Below are 14,343 nucleotides of genomic sequence, written 5' to 3' on the forward strand. Positions count from 1 at the left end.
AAACCACAGAAGGAACAAGTGCATTTGGCTGCAGGTTGGTTTCAACTAATACTCATCAACATTTTCCTGCCAGAGGCACCATAGTCAGTCCCATAGTAATCAGCTATCTGACCTCTCCTTTCACTTTGTAAACTACCACAGAGCACAGTTCTTGGATTTTGGTTTTTTTTTTTTTATTTTAATTTTTTTAAAGAGAGAGGGTTTTACTATGTAGGAAGCCCCAGTATTCTGCAATATTTGTGCCTTAATGTCCCCTATCCTGGGATTACATGTGTGTGTCATCACGTGGTTCCAGTCCCTTTAAGTTAATGCTAACTCTTTAGCATATAAAACATATAAATCAGCTTCTTCCCCAGGAGTCCTGCTAACTGAGGTGGCTGGTGATCTGTTCTTTTAATGGTGGGTGTTTATTCACTAAGTGGAGAGTAGTGGTCCACTGAAACACTGAGCAACAGAATCAGAGAATGCAAATACGGGCACACACCCAGGACTCTCTCAGGGCTCAATCCTAAGCCCCTGCTCTGCTGGCACAGTGTTTGCTTTTCCACACACCAGCTTTGCTGCCTCCAAACATGACCCTGCAGAAGACTCCTCCTTCACTACTATACACATCTGGAACACTGTCGGGCCCAGACGACCTGTTTGAATGTACCTGAAAAGGGGAGTGAGGATTCTGGAGGACTCTCAGTGAATACCGCAGCAGCTTCGCATTTATTACCCACAGCCCTTATATACCCCCAAGCAAAAGGGGAGAGCAAAAGACCTCCTCACCATGAGACAGGAACAAAAAAACCTAATTACCTCATTAATTCTCAAAACAACTAGTAACCACACCTTTGGCTAAACATCCTGTTATCTGGTCTTAAAGATTCTTGACCTTGGATTCCTAGGGTAGAGTTGGATAATTTTCCATAGGATTCTGGCCTCAGCAAGAATACAAGATGGGAAAAGATATTCACCAACCCCACATCCAACAGAGGGCTGATCTCCAAAATTTACAAAGAACTCAAGAAGCTAGTCTCCAAAACACCAAGTAATCTAATTAAGGGGTACAGAACTAAATAGACAATTCTCAGTAGAGGAATCTAAAATGGCTGAAAGACACATAAAGTGTTCAATATTCTTAGCCATCAGGGAAATGCAAATCAAAACAACTCTGAGATACCATCATACACCTGTCAGAATGGCTAAAATCAATAACACCAATGACAGTTTATGCTGGAGAGGATGTGGAGAAAGGGGAACACTCCTCCACTGCTGGTGGTAGTGCCAAGTAGTACAGCCACTTTGGAAATCAGTATGGCAGTTCCTCAGGAAAATGGGAATCAGTCTACCATGAGATCCAGCAATTCCACTGTTAGGCATATACCCGAAAGAAGCACATTCATACAACAAGGACATCTGTTCAACAATGTTCATTGCAGCATTATCTGTAATAGCCAGAACCTGGAAGCAACCTAGATGCCCCTCAATTGAAGAATGGATAGAGGAAATGTGGTACATTTACACAATGTACCACTCAGCAGAAAAAAATAATCTTGAAATTTGCAGGCAAATTGATAGAACTCGAAGAAACCATTCTGAGTGAGGTAACCCAGTCATTAAAAAGACAAACATGATATGTACTCATTCATATGTGGATTTTAGACATAGAGTAAAGGATTACCAGCCTACAATCCACACTGGCAGAGAAGGTAGGAAACAAGGAGGACCCTAAGAGATGGTCTCCTGGAGAAGGGGAAAGGGACAAGATCTCCTGGGCAAATTGAGAACATGGGGGGTAGGGGAGAGGGAACTAGGAGAATGAGAAGGGGAGAATAGGAGGGGTGAGGAGGACATGTCAGGGCAGGGAGGTTGAGTTGGGGGAAGAACAGAAGAGAGCAAGTGATGGGAAATGTACTTCTGTGTATGTTTATCTTATTGATTGTTAAATAAAGTTCTGTTTGGCCAATGAGACAGCAAGTTAGACAGGACTAGGAGTCCAAGAGGATTCTGGGAAATGTAGTAGAGAAGTGGTGATCCAGGCTGGAAATGACATAGCAAGGAGACTCATATTTAGCAAGGAGAAACAGGAAGTGGCCCCCTTTCCCCTCCACTCTTCCTCCAGTGGCGCAATGTGATCCACTGGCAAGGAGGGAGGCCAATAAGGTGTCCGATAAGATAAGTCTTATAAAATATATAGATTTATGATAATTAAGACTGAGCTAACAGATGAGGAATCCTAGTCATTGGCCAAGCAGCATTGTACCTAATACAAGTCTCTCTGTCCATTAATTGGGGCCCTAACTCAGGCAGGCAGTTGGCATAGAGTGCACACATGGTGGTAGGGCTCAGGCGGCTTTGGCGGAAAGATTTATCATAACAAGCAAGATAAGAGATACTATAATAGAGGGAGACATTATAGGTTTAAAGAGAAATCAGGCACTAGGGAAATGTCTGGAAAGCTACAAAGATGACACCAACTAACCATCTAAGCAACAGAGGAGAGGCTACCTTAAATGCCCTCCCCTGATAATGAGATTGATGACTGACTTATATGCCATCCTGGAGCCTTCATCCAGCAGCTGGTGGAAGTAGAAGCAGACAGCCACAGCTAAACCTTGAACTGAACTGAGATCCAGTTGCAGAGAAGGAGGACTGATGAGCAAAGGGGTCCATACCAGGCTGGTGAAACCCACAGAAACAGCTGACCTGAACAAGGGAGAGCTCTTGGTTCCCAGACTGATAGCTGGGAAACCAGCATGGGACTGACCCAGACCTCCTGAATGTGAGTGTCAGTGAGGAGCCCTCAGAAATCTATGAATCCCCTTATAGTGGATCAATACTTATCCCTAGCATAGGAATGGACTTTGGGATCCCATCCCACATGGAGGGATACTCCTTGAGCCTGGACACAAGGGGGAGGGCCTAGGCCCTATCCCAAAGGATACAACAGACTCTGAAGACCCCCTATGGAAGGCCTCACCCTCCCTGGGGAGCAGAATGGGTATGGGAAAGGTAGGGCGTTAGTTGGGGGGGGGGCAAAGAAGGAGGGGAGGGAGAGGGACCTGGGATTGATATGTAAAAAAATCTTCTTTCTAATTAAAAAAAAAAAGAAAAAAAAGAATACAAGATGGATGAACTTTTGCATTGCCTAGCCCTGTCACACTTGATTTTTTTCTGTAACTCATTATATAACCCTTGCCACCCTCAGACTTGCAGCAATCTTCCTGCCTCAGTCTCCCCAGGGTGTGTACTACTATAACCCACTTTTAGATACTATTCCTGAAAGAGGCCCTGTTGGCTCAGGATGAAGAGGGCCCCCCTGCTCTGTCCCAACCCTTTGATAGTACTCAGGAAGGGCTGCCAAGGGGGAAATCATCCCAGGCTGCAGTATGACTCCTCCAGTCCATGACATAAAAAACATCCCCCAGGCCCTGTCAGTCAGATTTGTACCTGTGACAACTGTAACAAAATCCCAGAGACAATCAACATAGAGGAGATGTTTATTTCAGTTCAGGATTCCTGATTTCAGTCTGTGGATACTTGACTGTATCACTTCCGGCCTGTAGATGCACAACGCATCACAGAGGGAGCACACAGCAGAGCAGGATTGTCACCTCACAGTCCTTGGTTTAAAAAAAGAAGAAGGTGGCTGGCTCCAGGGTCCCAATATTCCTTTTAAGAATGTTTTCTACTTGATGGGGGAAGTACTTCTGTGTGTTTGTCTTATTGGATGATACTGTTTGGCCAATGAGGCAGCAAGTTAGGTGGGACTAGGAGTCAAGGAGGATTCTGGGAAATGTAGTAAAGAAGTTGTTGTGATCCAGGCAGGAAGTGACATAGCAGGGAGACTCATATATAAGCAAGGGCAAGAAGGAAGTTGTGTCTCTTCTCTCTTCCTCCTGGTCTCTGCTTTGGAGTTGCCATGTGATCTGCTGGCAAGAGAGGGTGCCAGCAGAAGGCATCCTCTATAAGATAAGTCTTATAAAATATATAGATTTATGATAATTAAGACTGAGCTAGCAGATGAGAAGTCCTAGTCATTGGCCAAGCAGCATTTGTACCTAATATAAGTCTCTGTCTGTTACTTAGGATCTTAATGTGGTGGCAGGTGGAACTGGGCGGCCTGGCAGAAAGTGCCCACGTGGTGGCAGGGCTTGGGTGGCTGCGGCAGAAAGACTTATCGTAACAGCTAATGACTCAACTTTCTTCTATAGGCCCCATAACCAAAGGCTCCAGCACTCACAGGACACTATGGGGACCGAGCTCTAAACATGTAGGCCTTTAGGGAACCCTCTGGAGCCAAGTCTTGAACTGTCAGTCTTCCTGCTTGGTGTGTGTGATCAGGATGCCTCCCCAGCTGTCTGAGCAGAATCTAAAAGTGACTCAAGTCAGCTCACTCTAGGTCACACGGAGTCTCTGTCTTGGTCTCCAGTCCACCTCCTTTGGGACAGTGCAATTAAACAATGGGAACCTTCACAGAGGCTGTCACCTGAGATCTTGTTAACATTCCAGACCCACTGAAGCCCAGACTGGGGGTCCTGGTCCAGGCTCGGGCATTTCAGTGAAATCTCCAGGTAAAATACTGATTTGTTTATTTATTTTTGCGTGTATGTATGTTTGCCTGAGTGTTTATAAGTGTGATGCCCCAGGAAGTCAAAGACCTCAGAACTGTGGAACGAGAGTTAGAGATGGTTGTGAGCCCCACATGGTGTTGGGAATGCAACTGGATCCTCAGCAAGAGTCATAAGCAGTCCTCACCACTGAGCCATCACTCCAGGCCCTCTCCAGTAATTCTGACACAGTTTGACCTCGGGAGATAGTAAATGGCACATTAGCTGACTCTCTCCTGAAAGCCCCTCCTGGCGGAATCAGAGTCTGTGCTGCCATCTTTAGAAGCCTTGGACACATTGTGGCTAAGCCTGATAAAGACAAGTGTTCTATTAGCTTCTAGACCTTCCGTTTGCATCTTTATGTGGAGGAGGGTGCTGGGTGGGGAGTGAAGACCATTTACATCTTAATGTGTGTGCTTTTTTGGGGGTAAAGACCATGCACATCTCTATGTGTGTTTGGGGGAGTGAAGACCATTCACATTTTTATGGGAATTGGGAGTGAAGACAGGGTCTGGCTGTGTAGCCAGGCTCTAATCTCAAGCCTGCAATGCCCCTGCCTCCTACACATGTGCCACCGCCCCAGGCTTCTATTCATTTCTATAACCTGGAGTTTCTCTTTGTCAAAATTACCTTAGGGCTTGAATTTCTGAGACCCATTTATTGAAGTTTTGACCCCCCCCATCCACACTTTGGGGAACACACTTTCCAACAGGGCAGACACTGGTTAAATGAGCACATAAAGTTTAATACAAATTATTTTAAAAATTAAAAAAGACCTCTGTAGTCTTACTTGAGTAAGGGATTATGTATTTTTTTCCTCAAAGAATACAAACAAAAGTTAACATCTAGCTGTTAGCATCCAAAATAAGATTTGCAACAAAATGATGATAACAAGCCTTTAAAAAATAGGTGTGGTGACTCAAGCCTGTAATCCTAGTTACTGGGAAACTGAGGCAGAGAGACTGAAAGTTCAAGGACTGATCAGGCTATAGAGCAAGTTCAATGGCAGCCTAGGCCACCTAGGCGAACCTCTGTTTGAGAAAGTGGGCACAGGTCTGGGGGTGTAGCTCAATGCTACAATGCTTGCCTAGCATCCGTGAAGCCCTAAATTGAATCTCCTGTGTGTCAAAACCAAACAGCACCAACAGAACAAAAGCAAACACAATGTGTGGTAACTACTTAGTCATGAACATCTTAAAGCATTCATTATGAACTTCCACATAATGCAAATTACAGGTAGCCTGGAATGGGGATCTAAAAACAAATCTCACCTGTCTAACGCCAAGGAAATGGGCAGATGAAAGACCCTGCCATCACTCAGTTCTCACCAACATTCTAAGATCTGCCGGGGACCAGGTTGTGGTGGGAACTGCTGAGGAGGTCAGAACAAGGCAGCCACGAGTGGCTAGATGAGGGGAGAGAGGATCTGAACTGTACCCTTCTGTCCCTAACATGCAGGAGCAAAGTGCCTTGGCAGCCAAGGCTGTGGCCGGGAGCATGGCTTGGGAGCCAGAAGGACACTGAGGCGGGATTTAGATGTACCTGGGATAACGGAGAGAAGTCAGGGTGTCAGATCCATAAGGAAGGCCACTGGGCTCCCAGACCGACTCAGAAAGACCACCCCAGGCTTTTACAGATGGCTAAGGCCAGAATAGCAAAACAGCCTGGCCACAGCTTAGGAGTCATCAGCAGGAAGCAAGGAGGCCCTTCCCAACTCCCACCATACAGCCTGTAACGTCCCTACCCCAACACATTACCTACCTTCCAAGAGAGTACCAGAAGAGGTAGGGAGGGACTTCACCATAGAGACCAAAGCAACTGTAAAGATGGAGCATTCCCACCCTCTGGCAGTGTTTTGCAGATTGGCCACAGTCTGCCTTTTCTTTACCACTACCCAGAGAGCAGGGGGGCACAAGGACCAAGACACACATGTTCTCTGCACATGTGTGTGTAGGAAGTCAGAAGTCCATTCTTGCCTTTCAGCCCACTGCTCAGCTGGGCTGAAAGCAGCACAGCCTCCTGACTATTCCCCATAAACTATGTATTGTGCCTTTCTGGGCTAAGCCAATGCGGGGATCCCCAGGCATGGCCTTCTTGAGAGCTCTTTAGGATCAGGGGAGACGCCACAACTCTCCTCCCTGAGGTTAATCACATGATAAAAGGAGCCCAGTTGGGGGGGTTGGTCCTCTGTACCCCTCCCCTGGATGGGGGGAGCACCTAAGTAGAGGGTCCCTAGCATGTGTACAGGGGGCCCCATGGGAAGACAATTCTGCCCACTTTCCACTTGCCTTTCAGCTCTCTTTGTGAGACCCATTCCAGTTTGATCTAGTCTCTTCTAAAACTCAAAAGTAAAAACTGACATTACAATCTTGCACAACCTTTCCCACTATCTGGTGTTATTCTGGTTCTCTGCATCCCCCTCACGACAAATCCCAATGTCTGTCTATTGATCCCCTGGAAAAAAAAAAAAAAAAAAAACCAAACCTCTCACAGCCTAGAAAATCACCTCTTATCCAAAATAAGATTGACCGGGATGTTTTTGTAAATTCAGCATTTTTGGCAAATGTTCCAACTTGGGAGCTAGGGCAGAATTCTCTGCCTGGAGGCTGTGGACATCAGGACTGGCCATATTTAAGGCTCCAGGCTAAATTTAGCCCTCCCAGCTGGTTCTTATTCCAGCAACTGAGTGTGGGCTTGCCCAGCTGTATTTTAAGCTGAGCCCCAAATTTCCCTCTGTTTGATTTTGTTATGTTCTGCAGGATTTTGCTTCAGCTACCAAAAATATCAGGAGGTTTCTGATGGTGTTTTAACAAAGTAAATTCAACTGAAGTGAACAGGAACTAACTGTTTAGCAGTAACATGACAATCTATGTCTTGAAGATACCTGTCCAGCCAGGAAGACCATTGTGTGATTGCTATAGGTTAATTGTCTGAGCTTATGGGGGGATATGGCCTTGATTGCTAACTACTACATGTTCAGAAAGTTTACTGTTTAAAAGCTCTTCCAACGGTTTTGAAACCCTGGGCTTAAGGACAACATCCTTAAAACAGTATACATCATATGCTGCCGTCGTCTGCATAGGGAAACAGGGAGTTTGTATTTACATATGCAGAGGGTGTTTCTGGAACTCTTCTTGGGACTTGGCAGTGCTGCCTGTCTCTGGAGAGAAAACTGAAAGACCGAAGCCAGAGGGTCAGCTTGGAATCGTTCCCCATGACTGTGTATTTATTTCTGGTTTTGATGCTTTAAAAACATATTGCTTGAGTCACGCATCTGTACATGGATATGTAAAACAGTGGCTCCCTTATTCCATTATTGTCCCAGGAATAACAAAGCAGCACCTCCCAGTAACTCTGGGAATGGGCAAGATCTGCACCACACGGGCAAGCATGCATGTAAGTTCTCACATGTATACACACTGACGCACAGAATTGCATATTGGAGGCTTTAAAAATACTGAATGAAGAAGTTGGAAGTATACATTGCCAAGTTTGTGTGCTAGTGTCTGTGCTTGTATAGTATACGCATGTGTATGTTATGTGTGTGTTGGTATGCTTGCATGTTTGTGGAGCCCAGAGAATAATGACAATGGGTGTCTTCTATCCTTCTCTACCTTAAATTTTGCAACATGGTCTCACTAAACCTGGAGCTCACTGACTTGCTTAGACTGCCTGGCCAGCGAGCCCTTTGGATCTCCTTGCCTCTTGGAGCTAGTATTACAGATGCATGCCTCTGGCTTTTACGTAGAGTTAAGGATCCAAATTCTAGCCCTCAGTCTTGGATAGCCAGTACTTAACCCACTGAGCCATCTCCCATCCTCTACTGACCTTAATCTTCACGGGGGAATTGTGGGTAAGTGCTGGTTTCTTGTCTATTTCTCTGTATAAAATATCTCAACCCAAAGCTTTCTCTTAGAAATAGTTCTTGATCCTGTTTTCAAAAAGCAGTGTCTACAGCAGCAAGTCCCCACAGCAGCGGGTCCCCCAGTGTTAATATTGGCCTCTTATTTCTTGTAGTTTTCTGAATTTCTTCTAATTTTCACTTGTTTGACGTCACTCAGGGATGACTCATATTTGCTAATGTCTTACCTAAGATCAGCTCATTTCAGTTTAACAGATGCTTATTGAGCAAGAACTATGGGCTCACTGTGGGCTTGGTGCAGAGGGTTATCAAGATGGAAAAGACACGATGTAGCTCAATTCGTGTGGGAATAATGAGCCTTTCTCTAGGACTTCTATGAAGCAGGAAACATTTTTACATTGATGTTAAGCTTTAAATAAAATACTTCTCGCTCGTCAGCTACATGCATGGCTTCCAACCTCCTGAAGCCTTCCCACGGAATTATTATTTTAAGTAGCGCCTCTGCTGGATGAGACAACCTTCAAAGGCAATTGCAATGGTTCTTCCTTACTGGAGGAGCCTTAAAAGACTGAAGAGAGGGGCTGCAGACATGGCTCTTTGGTTAGGAAAACTGGCTGCTCTTGCAGAGGACTCACGTTTGGTTACCAGTGCTTGCATTGTGTTTCAGCATCCTTCATTCCAGTTCAAGGAGATCCAACGCCTTCTTCTGGTCTCTGCAGGCACTGCAGATACCTGATACACATACAGACATACATACAGGCAAGACAACCAAACATAAAAATAAGTAAATCTTGATGCAATAAAAGACAAAGACTGAAGAAGCTGCATGATCAAGAAACAGCTATCAATTAATCCTGAAAATGATAATTATGTTTCTTAGCAAAGGAATCCTATGAGCGTCTACTTATTTTAGCATTTTAAACTTCTCCACTAGTGAGCTCAGAGTCAGTATACTTAGTGTGTCAAGAACACACTCTTTAAGTTGCATCTGCAACAGAACTAAACAGAATATTTGACAGACACTGTAGCTGAAGTAGAGGACAAAATGGGTTTGCGGGACAGGTACCAAAGGTCTCAGTATTGGGGGACAGGGATGACAAGAGCCTGGGGAAATAGCAGAAGGCATCTGGAAGAGGGGAAGAGACTCTGGGCCTGCAAAGTGAGTGGGTTTTGGGCCCTGCAGCATGGCAGCATCGGGCCAGGCTACCCTGACAAACATTTTTAAAACTCTTGTCACAGGGACTCTTGGCCTCCAGAACCCTCCTTTCTTCAAGCCACCAGCAAGCCTTCTATCTTATTTGTTTTCCAGCTGGAATCAGAGCACCTTCTCTCAGTAGAGCAATCGCTTCCTTGCCAGTCAGCTCAGAAGGAGCATGCACCTTCTCACCCATCAGGTCCTCAGTGCAGGGCACAGCCCCCGCCTCACCTACAGACACTTCTCCACACGACCAGTTTCTCTTGCATATCCTCTGACGCTCTTGCCCTTCAAGAGTGACCCTGCCTCGCTCTTGTCAGGAGAGGGCCATCTGTGGTGTTTCACTCCCTCAGCTTCCCTTCTCTCTCTTAGGATGTGTCATTCCATCCACTTTTCTTTGTGGCAGACAGACTCTAAAATAGCTCCAAACCGCTGGGCTTCCTGTGTTTCATTTGCACCTTTGTGGAAATTCTTCTTCTGTGTGTGCACGCTCATGCCTGCAAATACGGAGGAAGGGAGTGCTGTGTCCTGTGTTGATTGTGTCTTTACTAGAAAATGGCAAAGGCAATGTCTGCTCTAGTTTGGGTCTTACCTGTCCACTCCAGTTTCCTTTCTGTTGCTGTGATTAAAAAAAAAAAAAAAAAAAATCTGGACCACAAGCAACTCGGAGAGGAAAGGGTTTATTTGGCTTACACTCCCAGGTCACAGTCCATCGCTGAGGAAATTTGGGATGAGAGCTTGAAGAAGAAACCATAGAAGAACACTACTTGTTGGTTCGATTACAAGTTCATGCTTAACAAGCTTTCTTGCTCATCCAGGATCACCTGACAGGGACTGGTGCCACCCACAGTGAGATAGACCTTCCTATGTCAATTAATAATCAAGATTTCCCCACCTCCGTGTCCTTAGGCCAATCTGTTCCGGGCAATCCCTCAAATGATTCTCTTCTGAGAGGACCCTAGGCTGAGTCAAGGTGACAAGGAAAGCTAATTAGAACAGTGTGCCCATGTGTTGAAGGCTTTGAACTCACTCTGTGCTGTTAGAAGATGGGATTCTTAAAGGGTGGCAGGTAAACAATGGCACTGGAGTCATGCCATTGAAAGGGACTGAAGGCCCTGGTCTCCTCCACTCTGCATTCTAGTCATGAGCTGAGTGGCTTTTTACTCCACACACACTCACCACAAACCCAAAAGCAACAGGGCCAACCAGCCACAAGCTGAAACCTACAAAACCATGAGCCCAAACGATTACAAACCTTTTCTTTCTTTTTTTTTTTTTTTTCTTCATTAGTTCAAGTTAGGGAACAAGCTTGTTTCACATGTTAGTCCCTTCTCCCTCTCCCTCCCCTCACCCCCATCCCTCCTCCCCCACCACCAACCCACCCCCCACCTCATCCACCCACCACAAATCTTTTCTTTTTATAAGTTGGTATTTCTTAGACACTTGTTTCAGTAATAGAAAGTTAAGATAATGTTACTCCTTGGATCTTATTACAAAAGAGTGTGACTTTCTCACTCATCAATTCTGTCCTTGGCTGCCTTTGATGAAATAAACATATGGGAAGACCAGATAGCAAGGAATTCAGAGCAGGGCAGCTAACTGCAGCAAGGGTTTTAATATCCCTTAGTTTAATAACCCAGAGATCAGCTCCTGCTGAGAAGGTGTGTGAGCTCAGCAGGGGGTCCTTCCTTGCCTGTTCCTCAGATGAGGACTCCACAGATGAGCCTTGTTCAGAGACCCCCTAATTGTGCCCCCCCTTGTGACACACAGCAAGGCGCTGCTCTGCTGTGCCCTGATTCCCAAACCACAGGGACAGTAATAAATGCTTGTTGTCTTCAGTTTCCAAGTTTGTCACGAGTTTGTTACATGGCAGTAGATAACTAATGAATCCCTCTTTGTTTCATTTCTCAAAAATCACAAATATCTCTTCAACTCCTTTCCAGCTCCTGAGCCAATCCACACTTGTCTCTCTTTTGGGTTACTACCCTCTTTGCCATGCTGGACCTGTATCCCTGTGATGGAGAGTGGTAAGGACCATCCCACTGCTATTTATGGCCACCGAGTTGTGATCTTTGCATTCATCCTCCTTGGACCAACCACCTTCTTCCTCTCTTGGGCCACCAGTTCACACCTTTTCCTTCCCTTCTCAAATCCCCAACCCCTCTCCCCGACCTGTCATTCAGCTGATGAAATTTCTTTGTATTTCCCAAGGTGGGGGTGAATAATCAGCAGAAACAGGAGCCCTTATACCCACCCTCTTCCTGCCAACTAATCTGTACCTGCATCTGGTGCACACCCCTCCCAACCCTACCCTACCAACACTGCCCAGACACATCTCTCTCTCTCTCTCTTTTGTTTTTTTGTTTTTTGTTTTTTGTTTTTTGTTTTGTTTTTTCAAGACAGGGTTTCTCTGTGGCTTTGGAGGTTGTCCTGGAACTAGCCCTCATAGACCAGGCTGGTCTCGAACTCACAGAGATCCGCCTTCCTCTGCCTCCCGAGTGCTGGGATTAAAGGCATGCACCATCACCGCCCCGCCAGACACATCTCTCTTAACTAGTGTTGGAGCCTCATTGAAGGCCACTCCACCTGTACAATAGACTCTGTTTCCTTTCAGAGACCCAAGTCCACGGCACCAGTACATTCTAAGTGTCCTGAAACTTGAGTTTGTCTCTCTATTGATACAGACCAGGATCCAAGGAAAGGGAGGGAAGGAGAGAGGCAGGGAGGGAGGGACGCAGTTCTCTGTTTGACTCCTTCCTCTCTTGCTTGGTGCCACTCAATGTCCCTGGTCTCCTTTGCAGCAAGAGAGGATGGCTCCCAAGCTATGTGCGCATACTCCAACCACTACTCAACATTTGCACTTAGATTCTACATTTCAAAATCATCATGACTAAAGCTGAACTGCTCTCTATGCAGTGCTGCTTCTCTTGAGGTCCCTGCCCCTCACAGCTGCATCTTCCCAGTTGCTAATCTCAATATCATGAATTTACCCTGGGTCCTTTGTCTAACATGCCACAATACATCCATGAACTCATCACGTTGGCTTTATACCTGCAAAATAAACTAAGAGTATATCCTTGTCTTAGTTAGGGTTTCTATTGCTGTGAAAAGACACCATGACCACAGCAACTCTTATAAAGGAAACGTTTAAGCCGGGCGGTGGTGGCGCACGCCTTTAATCCCAGCACTTGGGAGGCAGAGGCAGGCGGATCTCTGTGAGTTCAAGACCAGCCTGGTCTACAAGAGCTAGTTCCAGGACAGCCTCCAAAGCCACAGGGAAACCCTGTCTCGAAAAAAAAAAAAAAAAAAAAAAAAAAAGAAAGAAAAAGAAAACATTTAATTGAGGTGGCCACTTACAGTTTCAGAAGTTTAATCTATTATCATCATGGTGGGACATGGCAGCATACAGGCAGACATGGTGCTGGAGAAGGAGCTGAGAGTCCTCCATCTGGCAGGCAACAGGAAGTGGTCTATGGCACTGGGAGGTATCTTGAGCATATATGAGACCTCAAAGCCCACCTCCAAATAACACACTTCTTCCAACAAGGCCACACCTCCTAACAGTGCCATTCCCTGTGGGTACCATTTTCTCTTAAACCACCACAATCCTCTCCTCTACTGCCACTATGCCAGCCCAGGCCACCTGGCACCTATCACTTCAGTAATTCTCCTTCTATTCTCCTAGCTCTTGCCTTGGCCCTTCATCAGTCTGCTCTCAACACAGACACCAGATTGGTCAGTTTAAAGAATAAATTACATTACTCCCCTAATCAAACTTTAGTAGCTTCCCATCCATACCACTTGCATTGAAAGCCAGTCTGCAGTAGCCTGTGACAAGCTTTGCATGATCTGTCCATTGCCCCATCATTACCCCCTGAACTCCCCCACCACTGACCCCCTTGCTCATCCTGTTGCAGCCGCAACTGTTTCCTTGTCTTTCCTCTACACCCACCGATACTTCTGCTTCAATCCTGCCCCAACATCCCAGACAGCCTGCCCCTTCCCAAGGCCGTATGTCCAAGTGCAAGTTCTCAGCAAGGCTGACCTGCTGATAAGAAGGTCATGCTGTTGAGAATGGCCACCCAGGCTTCTGGAAAAAATGCAAGTGTTAGCCCCTGTCATAGGCAAGGAAACTGAAGTTTGATATGGTCCAGTCAGATCCCAGAGCTGTGAAGTCCCAGTCAGCTTAGGTTGAGCTTCGACTCCGGTAACAGTTCTCAGTTCTTCACACACCTTCAAGGGACTCGGCACAGACACAGACACAGGACAGAAATGCTAGGAATCGGTGGACTAGGCTCTTAGGTGGAGAACCCGCAGCTGCAGCCCCTCCCCCCCTCCAGAAGCTCATTGTGTTTATCGTAGAGAATTGAGCAAGGAGGTGAGGTGATTACAAACAGACAAAGAAGCAGGGTTTATGGGACACAGCTGGATCAAGGAGGCAGGTTTAGCAATCTCTGTAGGAGCAGGCCCTGTAGAGGATCAGTCTTCAGGAAATAAAGTGTGGACATTTTCTGCACACACTACCAACATTCGCACTCAGACCCTCAAGGAAGTATTTGCCAGCCGTCCCCCCCACCCCCATCCCCAGCCTCACAGGCCGGGGGCTTTGCCATTTCTGCATGCGTCAGGGAGTATGGTATCCTTACTGTGGTCATGCCCATGACACCACCACACAGGGCTTCCTCTGCTGC

General features: G+C 46.1%; 1 long non-coding RNA gene across 1 annotated transcript in view; it reads right to left on the minus strand.

The window, feature by feature from the left end:
• The window catches only part of LOC103161354, a 37,048-nt gene that overhangs the window by 19,228 nt on the left and 3,477 nt on the right, over window positions 1–14,343 (minus strand). Inside the window, exon 2 of the long non-coding RNA XR_003482723.2 lies at window positions 9,093–9,189. This is a non-coding gene — a long non-coding RNA (uncharacterized LOC103161354). The remainder of the gene's footprint in view (window positions 1–9,092; window positions 9,190–14,343) is intronic.

Source organism: Cricetulus griseus, chromosome 2 (assembly GCF_003668045.3).
Source record: "Cricetulus griseus strain 17A/GY chromosome 2, alternate assembly CriGri-PICRH-1.0, whole genome shotgun sequence".
Taxonomy (NCBI): Eukaryota; Metazoa; Chordata; class Mammalia; order Rodentia; family Cricetidae; genus Cricetulus; species Cricetulus griseus.